Genomic DNA, 18,364 nt, shown 5'->3' on the forward strand with positions numbered 1-18,364 from the left:
AATTTTGATTCATAAAAGTTTTGTTTCATAAAAAAAATGTTTCTAACTAAAAAAAATATGTATTTGTTTATGACCACATTTTTCATTACTTTTCTTACAAATATTAAAGTTGCTCTCTATTGCATCCCTTTTGTCATGCTTCAGTAATTTTCTAAATATAATATCAGGCCAATTTGTCCCACAAAAAGGGGGTCTTAGGCCTCCTCTAAATCCTATTTATAAGAGGTTGATTTTAAACTGGCCTAAGCATAAACTTTAACATGTAAACTGCAAAAGATTGCAAGTTATAAAACTATGATTTAAGGTTCAGGATTATTAAAATCCCCAAGCACATGTATTGTCCAAAAGCTTATTTAACTGCATATAAAATACCCCTGGTTCTCCTAAAACTGAACTAACCCCGTTATCACAAATATTTCAGTGTAAACTAAGGAAATTTTCAAAGTCAAAATTCCATTAGTGAGAGGCTGGTGAGGAGGGCAATTGAGATATGCGTCCATAACACATTGTACCCTTCTTCCACAATAAGATTTCCATGTTCAGTAACTTATTTGTAATTGTTTAAAAAATACTGACTTCATAATGAACACTTGAAAGTACAAAGTTTCAAGTTTATTTGAGTGACCATAACATCATAGTAAACTATTGTACAAAAAACTACAAATCATAGTATACATATGAATAAATCTTCATAGCATGTGCAATGTTTGTAACATATTCAGTTGGAATTATTACATATCAATATAAATTGATCTGCTTCTTTACTGATGCCTTGTTTTCTCTTCCTTTCACTCCTGCCTATAAGAACAAAGTAAATTAACATTTAATAAAATATAACAAAAACATTCTATTTCATTACAAATTTATTTCTTATACTATTAGAGGTTAATATATGATATGGTACAAACATCAACCAAAAAATCTATTTGTTTTGGCCCCAAATGATTTTTTAAATGTTTATACCACTGAAAAAGCTCTAAATTATCATTATTTTTTCTCAAAATAAGCTGTACTAAAACTCAACTATTGTAAAATTTAAGCAATTTCTGTAATTTAGTTCTTTATATTTTGAAATTACATTTTTTCCCTCTTACATTTTGTCCTATTACATGTATTACATGTTTTAGTTCTACAGTAAAAGGTACTTAGCAAAAAAAACATGCTTCTTTCGAAGGCAGATTGTGAGTTTTAATGAACGGTGACCCTATCCTTTTTTTTCTATTTAAGTATAGGATATATATAAAGTTTATTTCTAGAAAAAAAATAGCAAAATTCTATGTTTAAAAATAAAAATTGTTTTATGCCTGCGATCCCCCTTAAAGCTTTTGTTTTGGGGAATTTGGTGTTGACAGTAGATGTTTGTGTGTTTTTGGTTATTCAATTCTACAATCACTTGTATTTGTTGATCATTTCAAGACAGTTGACCTATACAAATATGATGAAACCTTTTCAACTGATTTTTATAGTTTGTTCTTATGTTGTGCTGTAACACCACTGTCCCAGGTTAGGGGAGGTTTGAGCAACCAAAAATGTGTTTAACCTGCCACATTCTTTGTGTGCTTGTCCCAAGTCAGGAGCCAGTAATTCCATAAGTCGTTGGTTTACTTATGTTATACATTTGATTTTCGCTACTTGTTTTGTTGTAAATTATATAAATTAGGCCTTTAGTTTTCTCAAATGTTTTTGTTCATATTTTTTCTTGTCGGGACCTTTTACAGCGGACTATATGTACAGTACAGGTTTTTATCATTCATAAGGGTGTACAGTTACCTAAAACTGCTTATATCCACTTTATTCAAACTTTGGTGGATAGTTGTCTCATTGGCAATCATCATTATTTTTATATAAATATACATGATATAGGTCAAAACTGCATCTATGCAGTTTCGTTTCATCTGTAATAAACAGATAAAAATTCTTGAAACAATATGTTTTATCTATATGAACATCATGGATTATTTATTCCTTTCAAAATTCTGTGAATAAATAAATGGTGAATGGGTCCATGGGACACAGATTATGCCCCTGCTTGCATATAACATTTTAAGGGGTCATAAATTAAGAATGGTAAAAGTGACACACAGTACCCAAATGGGTACTTGATCTGAGTTTTGTGGTTATAAGCATTGTGTATAAGTTTCAGTACATTTGGTTAAGCAAACTTAAGTTTATAGTGAACTTAAACAAATAAACAGATTCGCCATGTGCACATGATACCTCCATCACATTTTCAAAGAATAAAGTTCAATAACTTCTTAATAAAATTGAGAATAGAAATGCGAGGAATATGTCAACAACCCGACCAAAGTGCAGACAACAACCAAAGTTCACCAATGGGTCTTCAACAAAGTGAGAAAATCATGCACTATAAGGCCAAATAAAAATATATGTGTGGTTCCAGTAACCCGACCGACAATAGTTAAAACCCCCCGACCCTAGAACTTTTTTTTCATTTCTGAAAAATAAATTTTCAAACGATCAAATTGGAGGATTGTGAATTAAAATAATTAAATTCATAGATTTTTGTCATCTGAATTTCCATCACAAGTATCTGTTATGGCTAAAATGCAACAATTCATAACAGAATGCAACAAAATTAACTAAAAACGTATCATGACTGTTTATTTTACAACCAAACACATGTAAAAATGGTGGACTTCCGGTTGGGGCGTGTATATTACCGGAAACAATTTCGGTAAACACATGATTTTTTTCCGGATTTTGACATTCAAAAATAAAAATAAAATAAAAAAATTTGACGACCTACCGACCCTATTTTTTAAAAGTATGTAACTGGAACCACACATATACCTTTGGTTTAATGTTTCAAAGCTGCATGGTTGCACACTAGTAATTTTTTGGGTCCTTAAATTAATAATAGCTTACTGTTGGGTGTGATCAAAGGCTCTGTACATGTGTTGAAGACTGTACTTCGACCTATTTATTATGGTTTTTCTTATACAAATTGTGACTTGGATGGAGAGTTGTCTCACTGGGAGTCATACCACATCTTCTTAAATCTAATATTATGTACAAACATACAAGGATAAAACTAAATACCCCCACCGCTATGACAGGGCATAACAAAATGCATATATATTTGTATATATAGAGCAGCAGGACTCTTATAAAGACTGAACATGACAGTACCTTATTCTGTATTCTTTCATCTTATCCCCTGATTGCTGACATGAATTTTGGTTCTTTATTTCTTTTACTTCAAGGCAATTTTGGTATGAAAGCACCATCTTTCAAGCTAAGTGTACCCATGGTTTGTCCTGGGCGTATTTTGATAAAAATGATAAATGTTGACTGCATCTTTTGGTGTCTTTCTTGTAAAACAATAATGCAAAGCCTCTGTATGTTGTTTAAATTTACAAATCATAGAAATTAACCAGTAACATATATTGTATTATAATTGCACTTCTGAAATAATCCTGACCAGTGACTGTACAGTTTCAGCATATTTTCCTTTGTTCTTATTTTTTCTGATATTTAGCTGAATGCAGGATCAATGAGAGTATTCATGTGTGTGGCCAACAGGTACTTACAATCAGAGAACCTGAAAAAAAATTATCTGTTGAGTTCTTGACTAGTTTCATTTATTTATCCATTAAATAGATAGAGCTTTCTTAAATTTTGAAAGGTCGAAGCAGTATAATTACTTTAATACACTAAAATATGTAATAAACAAGAAGTAATTGTAACAGGATGCTGTTACGAAATCTCCCAAACAAAGCTCCCATAATTAGCCATTTCCATGGTCCCATATTTTATTAGATTTGTTTTATTATCCCATACAAGAATATATAAGGTTTAGAGGTGGGGATCTCTGCTGTTTACAAGTATTCTAACAAAAGGGTGTGGGGTAACCCCATAGACTCCCCCTATATTTGGTTTGATTTGTTAAATTGTCCCATTCAAGAATATATATGGTTTAGGGGTAGGGATCTGAACCGTTTACAAGTTCTCAAACAAGAGGGGGTGGGGGTAAACCTGAAGGACTTCCCTTTTATTTCATTTAATTTGTTTAATTGTCCCATACGAAAATATATATGGTTTAGGGGTGGGGTTCTGGATGGTTAACAAGTTTTCAAACAAGAGTGGCGGGGGTGAACCCTAGAGAAATTCCTTTTATTTCATTTCATTTGTTTAATTGTCCCTTGCAAGAATATATATGGTTTAGGGGTGGGGATCTGGACCGTTTACAAGTTTTCAAACAAGAGGGGGTGGGGATGACCCCTAGGGAATTCCCATTTCTTTTATTTGATTTGTTTTATTGTCCCATGCAAGAATATATATGGTTTAGGGGTGGGGATTTTGATCATTTACAAGTTCTCAAACAAGAGGGGTTGGGGGTGACCCCCAGGGACTTCCCTTTTATTTTATATGATTTGTTTTATTGTCCCATACAGGAATATATATGGTTTAGAGGTGGGGGTCTGGACGGTTTACAAGATAATAGCACTTTCTCAAATTGAAGGGGGTGGGGGTTCCCCCAGGGACTCACCCTATATTTCATTTGATTTGTTTTATTGTCCTGTGATCATTTCTAAAGACTGCATGGGTTTATCACTTACAGTTTTCAAGTCATTTGATTTTTTTTTTAAATAAAATCCCATAGTGTTCTAATATGTTAACCCCTCCCCTCTTTATGCCCCTTAACATACCCCTTAACAGAAGGGAAGCTTCTATAAAAATGCTTGTTTTGGCCCCTTTTTGGCCCTGAATTCCTAAACTTTGGCCCCGCCATAACCCCTCAAATGAATCATAACCTTCTACGTGTGGTCTCAAAATTGAGGTATAATTTCAGAGCAATTTAAATACTTGTTCACTAAGTTATTATCCTGAAACTAGAAAAATGCTTGTTTTGGGCCCCTAATCCCTAAACAGTTGGGACCATCATCCACAAAATTGATCCCAACCTTCCTTTTGTGGTACTTTGAACCTTCTGAGAAAATTTCATAAAGATCAAATCACTTAAACTTAAGTTATTATCCGGAAACAATGTGTCTTCGGACGATAACGACCATGACATCATACCATTATACAATCCAAAAAAAAAAATTGGGTCGTACAAAAACATAATAGATTTTATACCAATATGTGAATTAAAATATTAAGGTACAATGTAATGTGTGTGCCTGTTCCAAGTCAGGAGCCTTTAATGCAGTGGTTGTCATTTGTTGATGTGTTACATATATTTGTTTTTGTTCATTTTTTGTACATAAATTAGGCAGTTAGTTTTTTGTTTTCTTGTTTTACATTTGTCATTTGGAGGCCTTTTATAGCTGACAATGTGGTATGGACTTTCCTCATTGTTGAAGGCAGTACGGTGACCTTAAGTTGTTAATTTCTGTGTTATTTGGTCTCTTGTCGAGAGTTGTCTGATTGGCAATCATACCACATCTTCTTTGTATAAGCATAAATCAAATACAGTTAAATACAACTTTTAAAAGTGTTGACAATGGTTGATGTTAATTACATTTCTGATATACATGTATCAGATTTTCTTGAGGAGAACATCTAAAATACATGATTTTATGAGGGCTTGGATCCCACTGACATGTTTAATCCTGCCATCTTCTGTGCTTGTCCCAAGTCAGGAACCTGGACAATCAGTGGTTGTTGTATGTTGCTGTGTTGCATATATTTGTTTTTAGTTATTTTATTCGTATATTAATATTAAGGTCATTAGTTCTGAATTGTTTTACAGTTGTAATTTCAGGGTTTATAAATATATATGACTATGCAGTAGAGCTTTGCTCATTGTTGAAGGCTGTACTTTGATCTATAGCTAACTGACCGACGGAGGGACAGGTGTAAAATATGATGTCTGTCAACTCTTTTCTTACAATTTCATACATTTCCCATATCATTGACTATTTTATCATTACTTACATCTGTCCATTATTATGCTGTCTTTTAGGTCACATTGCATTTCAAGCTGATGTTCAATACTTGCACAGTTGTACACCTAGAAAAAAAATCTGTAAAATTAAGATAAAACAGTCTTGTGCAACTGTCACACTAATTTAAATAGACAGTCGTGTGAGTTTCTAACAGAAAATTTACATCACATCAATGAGAAATTGAAAAAAGTAAATAAAATTATACATTTGTCGCTTTCGTTGTTGAGGTTACATGTACATGAGTGATTTATCTGCATTATTTTTACATGTTCACAAATCAGTATCCAGGAGAATGGTAAATATATAGAGGCTCTGCATTTCTGCTCTTAAGGAAACCAGGTGCTTTTTCTAAGTAAGGAAAGAGTTTATAAATTACCCATCATGTCCTCACATCTGATTTATTAAAGATATATATGATTTTATTGATCTTTGAAATGTATATATCAGAGTGAGAACTTCTCAATGTTCATTTTTTGGGGGAATATTATATTACCCTAATTTTATATTTTTATTGTCTTTAAGTAAGTAACTGAGACAGTACTGAGAATAACATTTTCATATCTCTTCATTTATATCCTGGGGGATTAAAACCCATGAAAATGAAATTTTTCACACATAATTGACTATTAGTAGTAATTGGGAATGTAAACATGTAATAATGTTTTCCCAGTAGGCAGTTTAAACAAACTAAGATAGACTAGACATAATAAATCTGTTATACTATATACACAGCATGCACAGGACATGTGCTCCTATCATAATGATGAACTGAGTCCATACTGTCACTGAGTGTCCCTTTAACAAATAATGCAAAGTTACAATTTTTCTAGTTAGATTCTGTGACTTTTTAAAATTTTAAACATTCTTATAGTTTCCTTGAAATAGATATATAATTGTTTTATACTTAATCATCTGTAAATTTGTTTATTAATGAAATTTTTTTTTTAGCTTAACTGATTAATCAATATTTAGGTCACAAGGCTTTTTATCTTGATGATAGAAGCATGTCTAGAAATTGCTTCAGATTACTTTTAAGCAAATAGAACAGTTTTGAACATTTAAAAGGTCCCAAGTACATGTAAATATTAATGACACACATTTTTGATGACCTATAATGTATTAAGAAATTTTCAAAGAACATATATTAATATATATATAGCTTAAAAATAAAAAGCACAAACAAGAGTGCACACGCTGAAATGTCTCGCCTTCTTTACTAATCATTGATATTATGTTGATAGACCTAAATATAAAGCTTTATTACAACTGTCACATAAACTCAACATTAACCAAGAAAACTCAACATTGATCAATGAACCACGAAAATGAGGTCAAGGTCAGATGAACCATGCCAGGCAGACATGTACAGCTAACAATTCTTCAATACAACAAATATAGTTGACTTATTGCATATAAATTAAGAAAAACAGACCAAAACGCAAACACTTAACAATGGACCGTGAAAATGAGGTCAAGGTCAAATAAAACCTGTGTAACAAACATATAGATTATAAAATATATTTCCATACACCAAATATAGTTGACCTAATGCATAAAGTATTAGAAAAATAGACCAACACTCAAAAACTCAACTTTGACCACTGAACCATAAAAATGAGGTCAAGGTCAGATGACACCTGTCAGCTAGACATGTACACCTTACAATTATTCCATACACCAAATATAGTAGACCTGTTGCATATAGTATAAGAAAAACAGACCAAAACACAAAAACTTAACTATAAACACTGAACCATGAAAATGAGGTCAAGATCAGATGACACCTGCCAGTTGGACTTGTACACCTTACAGTCCTGCCATACACTGAATATACTAGACCTATTGCTTATAGTATCTGAGATATGGACTTGACCGCCAAAACTTAACCTTGTTCACTGATCCATGAAATGAGGTCGAGGTCAAGTGAAAACTGTCTGACGGGCATGAGGACCTTGCAAGGTATGCATGCACATACCAAAAATAGTTATCCAATTACTTATAATAAGAGAGAATTTAACATTACAAAAAATCTTAATTTTTTTTTCAAGTGGTCACTGAACCATGAAAATGAGGTCGACATTGGACATGTGACTGACGGAAAGTTCGTAACATGAGGCATCTATATACAAAGTATGAAGCATCCAGGTCTTATACCTTTTAAAATATAAAGCTTTTAAGAAGTTAGCTAATGCCGCCGCCGGATCACTATCCCTTTGTTGAGCTTTCTGCAACAAAAGTTGCAGGCTTGACAAAAATCACATTATACATTGTAAATCAAACATTGTTTCTGTTAGCACTTTCACCGCATCTCCTAGAGTTCATCAGACAGAACTGTTATCATTACTAGTAACAACTTGTGACATTACCTAATAGTAACATCATGCGGTAGTTTGTATATATTACCATGATTACGGAATCTTATTTACGGACCGAATTTCACTTCCTATTTAAAGTCAGCTTATACAGTTCAAGAAAATAGGGTTCCTTGGCTTCACATGGAATTTTATCTTCGGTGTACATCTTAAACTAGAGGCTCTAAAGAGCCTGTGTCGCCCACCTTGGTCTATGTGCATATCATTATAAACAAAGGACACAGATGGATTCATGACAAAATTTTGTTTTGATGATGGTGATGTGTTTGCAGATCTTACTCTACTGAACATTCTTGCTGCTTACAATTGTCTCTAGATCTATCTACAATGAACCCATGAATCTATCCCAGTAGTTAAAATATTTTGTAAAATTTTACAAGATTTGCAAAATTTAGGAAAATTGTTAAAAATTGACTATAAAGGACAATACATGTAACTCCTTAAGGGGTCATGATGTTGACTTATTTGTAGGTCTTACTTAGCTTTACATTATTTCTGTTTACAGTTTATCTCTATCTATAATAATATTCAAGATAATAACCAAAAGCTGCAAAATTTTCTTAAAATTACCAATTCAGTGGCAGCAACCCAACAACAGGTTGTCAAGGCAGATAGACGTCGACCCTAATGAACAAATTGAACTTGTCAGATTTGCTTTAAATGCTTTGGTTTTTGAGATTTTAGCTAAAAACTGCATTTCACCCTATGTACTATTTTTAGCCATCTTGGTTCACCGGGCCAGGTCATCGGACACATTTTTTAAACTACATTGTAGATACCCTAATGATAATTGTGGACAAGTTTGGTTAAATTTGTCTTAAAAGTTTCAGAAGAGATTTTTGTAAAAATTACAATTAAAAATTTATGAAAAAATTGACAAAAGTTGACTATAAACATGATAAAGGGCAGTCACTCGTTAAGGGGTCAACTGACCAATTTGGTCATGCAGACTTTTTTGTAGATCTTACTTTGCTGAACATTATTGCTGTTTACAGTTTATCACTATCCATAATAATGTTCAAGATAATAACCAAAAACTACAAAATTTACTTAAAATTACCAATTCAGGGGCAGCTCGACGACGGCACAGACGATGAGAAAAGCTCACTTGACCTTTCAGGTCAGATGAGCTAAAAAGGGATATACTTTAAATTTTCCCTTTCCACATTGGTCAAAATGTTCCTGAACATGGAGAGTTTCTAATTGAAGGGTCCTTTATCTGCTGTCACTTTGTGAACTCTCACTCTATCAATTGGCCTATTGGTTAAAGGTTTGACCTATGTACTTATGATTACAAGTGGGACAGGTTGCACAATAAATATTTTTTTATGATTTACAGTTCATATAAAAAAGAAGATGTGGTATGATTGCCAATGAGACAACTGTCCACACTAGACCAAAATGACAGAGACAATAACAACTATATGTGACTGTATGGCCTTCAACAATGAGCAAAGCCCATACCGCATAGTTAGCTATAAAAGGCCTCGTTCATGCTTTAATTTTGGTTTAATTGCTGTGCCTGATTTCAGAGTTTAACTTTGTCTCACTTCTAGCATTTAGCACATTCCACATCTGGGATCCCTGCATTTTTGTATTTCTGCCACCTTCTGGGTACTGAATTTTGTTCATGTAAGAAGTTTCTTCAGATTTGGTGCTTGTGGTTCCCAATAAGCTGTGATCCATTGACTAGATCTTTCATTTTCTTTAATTGATTCAGAATAGGTAAAAAAACCTTAGCAGAATTAAAGATCAGTGAATTTTTTATTATCTCCCTTTAAAGGACACCAGCTTTCACTGTGAAAAAGTCCTCTTATTGAAAGTCAACCTTGTAGGACAGAATTTAATAGTACTTTTTCATGAAATAATGTCCAATTGAAGGACACTTTTTCACAGCATCTGATAAATTAAAATAATATTATAGGGTTATTGCATGAATATTGGGGAATATTGTCTAGAGTAGAATTACGTTATTGCACGAGATTGCGAGTGCAATCAAATATGTTCTACAAGGGACAATATTCCTCAATATTCATGCAATAACCTTATTATTGTATAGCAATATAATATTTGAAAGTTAAAATTGGTTTAAACGAAGATTCATGAATTTTGAAGATTTATTGCACACTTCAATGACTCAGATCTTTGAGTGATCAGTGACTTTTGGTTACTATCTGTGGGAAATATTATATTGCTATGCAATAATTATAGTTAGTACTTAAGTCCAGAGTAATGTTTTATTGCACAGTTTGAATTATCACTGTGTTGTTTTGTTTAGAACATGGTTTTGGCAAAGTTACTGCATACAATCTAATAGAGAAAATTTGTTATTCTTTGTGAACTTTTAAATTTGTGGTTCACCTAGGCCTGTACCTATGAAAACCACGGAAATTGATATCCAAAGAATATTAATGAATCCACAGTAGATAAAGACATTGCATGACGTCATGAATTTTGAAGATTTATTGCACTTAAGTGCAATTATATATTGGAATTTATTGCACGCTATATATAACCTTTGGTTACTTTTTGTTGGAAATATTATATTGCTATTCAATAATATATTATATTATTTCTTTTGTGCATGTTGTATAATATTGTTAAATGTTGATTTATCTGAATAAATATTGTTTAAACTAAACACTTTATAAAAAATATCAGACAATTTTAAAACCAAAACAACTCTTTCTTTTTTTTCATCTTCATTCCCAGCAGGGATGGGGGAAACAAGCAATCATTTTTGCATGGCCTGATCTAAACTACCGGATAACATTGTAAATTGCACTTCAGTAGACTCTTTCAAATCTTCAATTTCAAAGCATCAATATTAACTCAATTACAACATCTTACTTTTGTTGAAGGCGGTTACTATATGGTAGAATAGAGTAGAAAAAAAGAAAAAAACGAATAGAAAATAGGGGTTGTATATGCAAGTAAAGCTTAGATTTTTGTAAACAAAAAACCAGAGACTTTTAATTACATGTAGGTTGATCTATTACAGATTTTCATTGTGATTAAGTCACTAAAATAATTAAGTATTATGTTAATTATGCCAGCATTTATTGTTTACAAAGAGTCCTACAGAACTTTAAATTAAACTAGAACACACCTGTGATATCGCGGGTCCATGACTGAATTAAAGTATATAACTATGTGCAAGCCTTATTTTAGTATTAGTATTGTCATCTGATAAAGTCATGCCGATTATAAGATACACAGTTTTCTCTGCTTTCAAATCTTTCTGTTTGAACCCGTCGACTTGGAACTTATCAATTATTGGTAATATTAATTATTTGGAAAACAAAAGGTCCTGGAATGGAGTATTTTTTAATCAACAGCATTGTCCTATATTAGTTATAAATAAAGTTGAATTCTTTGATTCACCCTTACTGAAAAAATCATCTTCCTGCACATAGTTGCTGCAGGTCTGCTGCGAACTTGCTGCAGACTTGCAGCGAACACTGAGTCTGTGTTTGCAGCGTGTTTGCTGCAAATACGCTGCAGGTCTGCTGCAAACAATTTACCATGCAAATGAGTGTTTGCTGCAGACCTGCTGCAAACATTTATATGCAAATGAGTGTTTGCGGCAGACCTGCTGCAAACATTTTTATGCAAATTAATCTTTCTCCTTCGTGTTTGCAGCAGACCTGCTGCGTGGTTGCTGCAGACCTGCTGCAAACATTTTTATGCAAATTAATCTTTCTCCTGCGTGTTTGCAGCAGACCTGCTGCGTGTTTGCTGCAGACCTGCTGCAAACATTTATATTCAAATTAATTTTTCTCCTGCGTGCTTGCTGCAAACTTGCAGGAACTACATAAAGGATTATACAATACTAACTAATTAAGTCATGTTGTGTATACACATCACATTATCTTTATTACACAGTAAATTCTGAAAGTTTGGTTACATACATACATACAATATATCGAATAATTAATCATTTGCATAATTAATTAATTATCATAGCAAAGGTTTATTCCTTTAAAAAATAATTCTAAGATTTCTTGTTGTTGAAGTACGTGCTAAAATGAGTTGCATGCATATATTTAAAATACGAAAAAAGATTTATTTGAAATTTATTTTGTGCATATATACTGCTTTTTAATTAACATTTTAACATAATTCAACTTGAATTATAACAACACAATATTTTAAAATAAGTTATAATCTCCAAACATTCTTGATTGTACTGCATGTATAGTTGATACATGTTTGAAAACTGTTTTTCAAAACTTCAAGCAGGAATTCATTGAGGGGACGAATTTCATATATTTACACGTCTATGAAGAATCAATACTTACAACAAATGTCTTTGAAAAACTTTTCTTTTAATTTCCAATCTAAAATACTCCCTAAATACTAATCCATTGTATGATAACATGACTCAAACACCTTTTACATTTTCAAATTTCAAATCTGTATCTTCCAGGAAGTTACCAATGGGCATGCTCATTCGTTTTATGTAATTCTTGCAATGTTCTTGCAAACATATAGAATTATCAAAGATTCCTGCAATCTGGCTGCGAACATCCCTTAAATTCTAGAGTTTCCTGCAATCTTACTGCAAACATAAAAGTTTCTGCAAACTTGCCGCAAGCTTGCAGCAAAAAGCTGCAATGTTTGCAGGAGGTTCGCAGCTAGCTGCAAACTTCTGCAAACATTATTCAAAGGGTTCCTGCAAGCTTTTTGTTTGCAGCAGACCTGCAGCAAGTATGCTGCAGACCTGCTGCAAACATTTCAGTTCTGTAAGGGTGCACTGTTTTACGTCATGCCCGCTTAGCTTACCTATACGCCTTATTTTTAGTCCAGATTTTTAGTATTCGTATCGTTATCTTAGAAAGTCTTACTGATTAAAATACTACAGTAAGTAACAATTTGACAATTTAGTAGTGTCAACCCTGTGATTATGACCTGTGTATAGCATATTAATCTTCAGAATACACCGTTTGCTGGTGTGCCCGTCAGATGCGGAACGTACAGATAAGGTAATAGGTAACAGGTGAATATACTATTGGTATCGGTATCCGACTTGACCCGGAACTTCTTAATTAAGCCAAAGGTGTACTTGAATAGGTCTATATTTGGTAGTACATGTATTGTTTTAATGAATAACTTTATTTCTGAATTTTAAATTGTTTTTTTTTTAAACTGTGTAAGAGAAATTATTGCTCTATTTAATAAGCATTGAGCAGTTGACATTATTGTGGTCAAGCAAATGACAAAAAATATTCTGAATCCAGATTTTCCTCATACCTGTCACTGTCAGGTAACCCGAGGATTTCCAAACCGAAGTGGTTCGTCTGAGAAAGGTGGAATTTACAGAATAGTCGACGGGTACCAGGTCTGTGGATGAAACAAACATCCTTACCTTCTAACTGTTTTTTTAGTTTAACTTCTACTACTTACAGTCAGTGATCAACACACATGCAGTGCGATAGAAGAACGTTTGTTATCCAAATGCAATCAGGGAACCAGTTCAGGTAAGACAAACTGGTTGTGACCTTGAACTTGAAGATGCAGAGCTTAAAATTATGAATGAAAACTTGAAAGTACGGCGGTAGCCTGTTGTTGAAATGATTTCAATATATATGGTCCTATATGGTAAACATTTAGTTAAAACAAGTGTGAGAGTATAATTTACGTTTAAAGAGGGACTAGTTTTTTGGTTTTTGTTCTTTTTTCTTTTTTTTTTTGGGGGGGGGAGTCATTAAGTGTGAAGTGGGTGGTAAGGGTGGTGGTGCTTGCACTGAATAAGCATGAAATAAGACATAATTTCACGTTAAAAGTTTTCTGTCATGAACGTTGCACGAAAAAAAATACTTTGGTGTGAACCTTTTTCTGACTGAGTCGCTGCTTCTTGTATATATTAACTTTACGTTTGACTTGATATTCCCGATTTAGTATACACATTTATGATATAATTGGTTTACAGCTTTTAAAAAAGTATTTCTTGACAATCCCTGCCAATTTAAGCGTTTGAATTTTACAGGAGATTTACATGTAATTATGCAAAATTTATAAGCATTTGAAAATCTTGTAAGACAGAACGTCAAATTAAAAAGTTAAAACACATAGAAACTAAAATAAAAACACGACAATCACTTCGCACAAAAATAACCATTTACCATCCTCTGTCTCAGAAAGGTATAGATAAGCGACCTAGCTACCAATTGGTTTTATGGGGGTCTAGGATGAAAAATTTTGTCCTGCATATTCTATTAGTTGTTATGTATTTTTCACTCTATTCGGTCCTGCCTTTTTTGTATGAAAATTGAGAATGGAAATGGGGAATGTGTAAAAAAGACAGCAACCCGGCTACCAGAAGAGCAGAAACCATCAGAAGGCAACTAATGGGTCTTCAACATAACGAAAAACGAACAAAACTTCATATTGTATATATATGCTCCAGACCATATGCATGAGTATTTGGATGGTACACCTATATTCGTGTGGTCGGACCATATGTGTATGGTCACACCAATATTTATGAGTGTACTCGTACAGTCTAGTTAGGACTAACTGGCCCCTTTATGTATTTGGACCATATGTATTAATTTTAGACAAACATTTATCCAGATTTATAAGCGCTTTGGACGCAATAAATTATTAAACGTGTTGTTTTCAATTTTTTACATCACTGCATGGGTCGATACCTCTGCTGGTGGACTATCAGTCCCCAAGGGTGTCATCAGCTCAGAAGTCAGTATTTCGGAACTGACATGATTTAACAAACTTTACTAAAATTGTCGGTCTACAAATTTTGAAATTATTAAGAAACTTAGGTTTTAATTCCCTCAGGCAAAGTTGGCTTTAGACATGTTAGATGAATTTGGCTATAAATTTTAGGTATTTTTGACATATATATATAGCTCTTCAATGGTTTTGGTACTTATACATCTTCAGAGTTCAAATGTTTGGCTTTGAGTGTTCCTGATGAAGGTAAATTCAGAAAAGTGCTTCGGACGCAATAAATTATTAAAGGTGTTAATTGTTTTCAATTTTTTTTTTTTTATCAAAATCTGTTATTGAATATATAAACACACAAATTAATATTATGACAATTAGATGAATAAAGTGAAATATATCATCATATCACCAACCCTAATAATCTGGAAACAACTATTTAATATTTGAGTAACAAAGCTACCTTTATTTATTTTTGCACTAGTTTTTGATGCATTTTATTATATTTTCTCTATGTGTTTTCAAAGGATTTTGTATAGTTTTTGACCAGTATCTGTGACGTTTTTGAAAAGTTCCTACATCTTCTAAAATATTTTCTTCCATCTTTATGTTTATTCTGATAACTACAATTTCAGCCAGCATAATTAAATCTCCTGTATAAACTGACATGCTAAATGCACAGGAGCTTAACAGAATAAAGCTGTGATTTATAATGATACTGTTCCACAACGGCATAATGTATTGTATGGAGTGGAGTGTTGGAGTGGAGTATTGGAGTGGAGTGTTGGAGTGAACTTTTGGAGTGAGATTTTGGAGTGAAATTTTTGGAGTGAGATTTTGGAGTGAAATTTGATGAAAAAATTTGAAGTGAATAATTTAAAAACAAACTATACTGAAATAGAAATAAAAAAATGCATGCAGTGAAGTATTCGAATAATAATGTTTTGAATAATAATGTGAACGACCTCATATCAACAGTCCTTTATAAACAATTTCAAATTCTCCTGATCTACTGATGCATAACTAAGAGTTATATAATTATTTAGCATTGTGATTTCCCAATCTCTTAAGAATCTGGCAGCATCCTCATTAGGAGAATTTTACATGCTCGTGTATTAGGTTTAGTCCCCATTTCCATTCTTTATTATATTATATTATTTTGTGAAATGAACAAAAAATCTTCACATTATCATGTATAAAAGTATCATATTTATTGTGTTTGCACTGTTGTTTTAAGTTTTTTAAATGATTTACAAATTAATTGACTTGAGCTTCTGCTTAAATAAAAAAGAATGTTTAAATGTTTTCAACAATGATGAAAGTATTTTCATTTTCTGAATTTAATGTAGATGAAATTTGGATTTATGAAAAAATAAATTATAAAACACCCCTACCTCACTTTCCCACGAAGTAGGCGAAAGTGCCCTACCCGCGGTTGGGTTGGTTATTTCATCATGGCACTGCCAAGAAAACAGTCCTGTTTAAACTCTTTCTTAATGAAATATAGGAATACTGGTTCAAGCGAAAGTTAGTTTATTAATTTGTATCATTATTTAATATCTCTGTATGATATCAATATATGTTTCTCACTTTCAACCTGTAAAGTTTGCCGAAGCATACATACACGGTAAAGGCCCCAACCCGTACTACCGTATTACATATATTCGCAAGGAACTCATTCGGATTTTACTGGTTTGCGGTAAAAATGTATATAAAAAGTTTGACACGACCTCCGGAAAAAAAAGATTTACTAAAACAACATTGATTACCTTGAATATTATTATGGATAGAGATAAATTTTAAACAGCAATAAGGTTCAGCAAAGTAAGATCTACAATTAGGTCAAGATGACCAGAGTTATAGTTTATTTAAATATTTTTTTGGTAAATTTTTGTAATCTGAAACTACTGGTCCAAATACATGAAATACAATACAATACAATATACAATATGGAATCAAAGGAGTAGGGGCAATGAAGGTCATTTTTTTTTTCGATCAAATTTTGCCTATTATCTTGAAAACTAAAATAGGTAGAGAGAAACTTTAAAAAATGCAAAAATGATATGAAAAAATACTCTTTTGTGTTTGGATCAAGAGCTAAATAAGATCATGAAGATAGAGAGAAACTAAACAGGACTTCATTGATCAGCAATATATTCATGATACAATTTTTTTTTATTAAAGATCTATTAAAAACATACACATGTAAGATCATTTAAATCATCTGGAGAAGGTATGCACATGTATATATACAACTCCTCTAAATTTAACCCAACACTGTATCGGTTATAAAAATGTTAAAGGATAAAATCGTGCATTCTTGATATCAATAAATCGAATGTTCAATGTTGACAAATCGTTATTTTTGATCTGTCAACCTATAAATATTTAGGTATAATACTAAGCAGGAAAGGGAAAAGACAAATAAAATAATATTAGAAAATTTGCAAAGTTGATATTAAATATAAATGAGTGAAAGTTGTATAAATAAACGTACAACTATTCTAAGACCATCATAAGACACCTCTCGTGTATAGTCCTAACTTTATGACCAATATAAAGAGATGTCCCAATTTAGGACCGCTTTGTGAAACCCACATAGGACTAAGATATGTCGTAAGACCATCCTAAGACATGTCTTAGTCCTAAGACAGCTTCGTGAAACTGGCCCCTGCACTTAATCATGTTTATCTGACGCGTTAGACCACTTGACCACCTGGGCTTCACAAAAATAAAGCTTTCCGATGGCCGGGTCCCTGTGTTTCCTTTCCTCCTCAGTTTTTATTTAACCTTGTACAGTATACAGTACATGATATATAAGGCATGAACATGGGATATATATTTGTATGATCTGTTAGTCAAATGGGTTTTGTTAATATACTTTTTCACTTTTTGGGTCTTTTGGAAAATATTGTTTGTGCTTCTACAACGAAATTTGTTTTACATGCACACATATAAAAATTGCAGTTTTTATCCAACGCAATCATAGGTTTGAACGTAGTTTTCAATTTAGATTTGTATTATATACATGTCCATGTATATAATATATGTCAAAATATTCACTTCAAACTATTCTGAACCATGCAGTTATTTCAAGACAGCATTACATTTCTATATAATATATAGTCATAATATGCATTAATTAGGAAATGATGAATTACTGTTAAACTTCAAACCCACTGTCGTTGAACTTTTAAAAAAATATTCGATAGAAAATTGTTGACATTATCTTTTTATATTATATTACTGTAACTAAACTTCAAAATGAATTAATTAACTTGCCATTTTCTTCTTTGAACTGTTTTCCTCCACTGCATAATCAGGTTCTTCACAAGATCACCACAAAAACAATATTGTAATAAATTGAAGAGTTATAAGAGTAGCACAACTGTATGG

The 18,364-nt window shown here is 32.4% G+C and overlaps 1 protein-coding gene and 2 long non-coding RNA genes across 4 annotated transcripts in view; 1 reads left to right on the forward strand and 2 right to left on the reverse strand.

The window, feature by feature from the left end:
* On the reverse strand, window positions 1-13,769 carry LOC139499135 (uncharacterized). Of its 2 annotated transcripts, none has more exons than XR_011658120.1 (4): window positions 13,691-13,769; window positions 5,902-5,977; window positions 3,151-3,562; window positions 1-798 (listed from the first exon to the last, which is right to left on the reverse strand). It is a non-coding gene; the product is annotated as an uncharacterized lncRNA (long non-coding RNA). The 2 variants fall into 2 exon arrangements; XR_011658121.1 differs by lacking the exon at window positions 13,691-13,769 and adding an exon at window positions 8,193-8,239 and having other exon boundaries at window positions 5,902-5,990.
* LOC139497850 (uncharacterized) overlaps window positions 1-18,364 on the reverse strand; it is a 497,218-nt gene that overhangs the window by 288,049 nt on the left and 190,805 nt on the right. The gene's annotated exons all lie outside the window — the stretch shown is intronic.
* Window positions 13,764-18,364, forward strand: part of LOC139499134 (uncharacterized) — a 14,652-nt gene continuing 10,051 nt past the window's right edge. Inside the window, exon 1 of the long non-coding RNA XR_011658119.1 lies at window positions 13,764-13,885. This is a non-coding gene — a long non-coding RNA (uncharacterized lncRNA). The remainder of the gene's footprint in view (window positions 13,886-18,364) is intronic.

This window comes from Mytilus edulis, chromosome 12, assembly GCF_963676685.1.
Source record: "Mytilus edulis chromosome 12, xbMytEdul2.2, whole genome shotgun sequence".
Classification (NCBI taxonomy): Eukaryota; Metazoa; Mollusca; class Bivalvia; order Mytilida; family Mytilidae; genus Mytilus; species Mytilus edulis.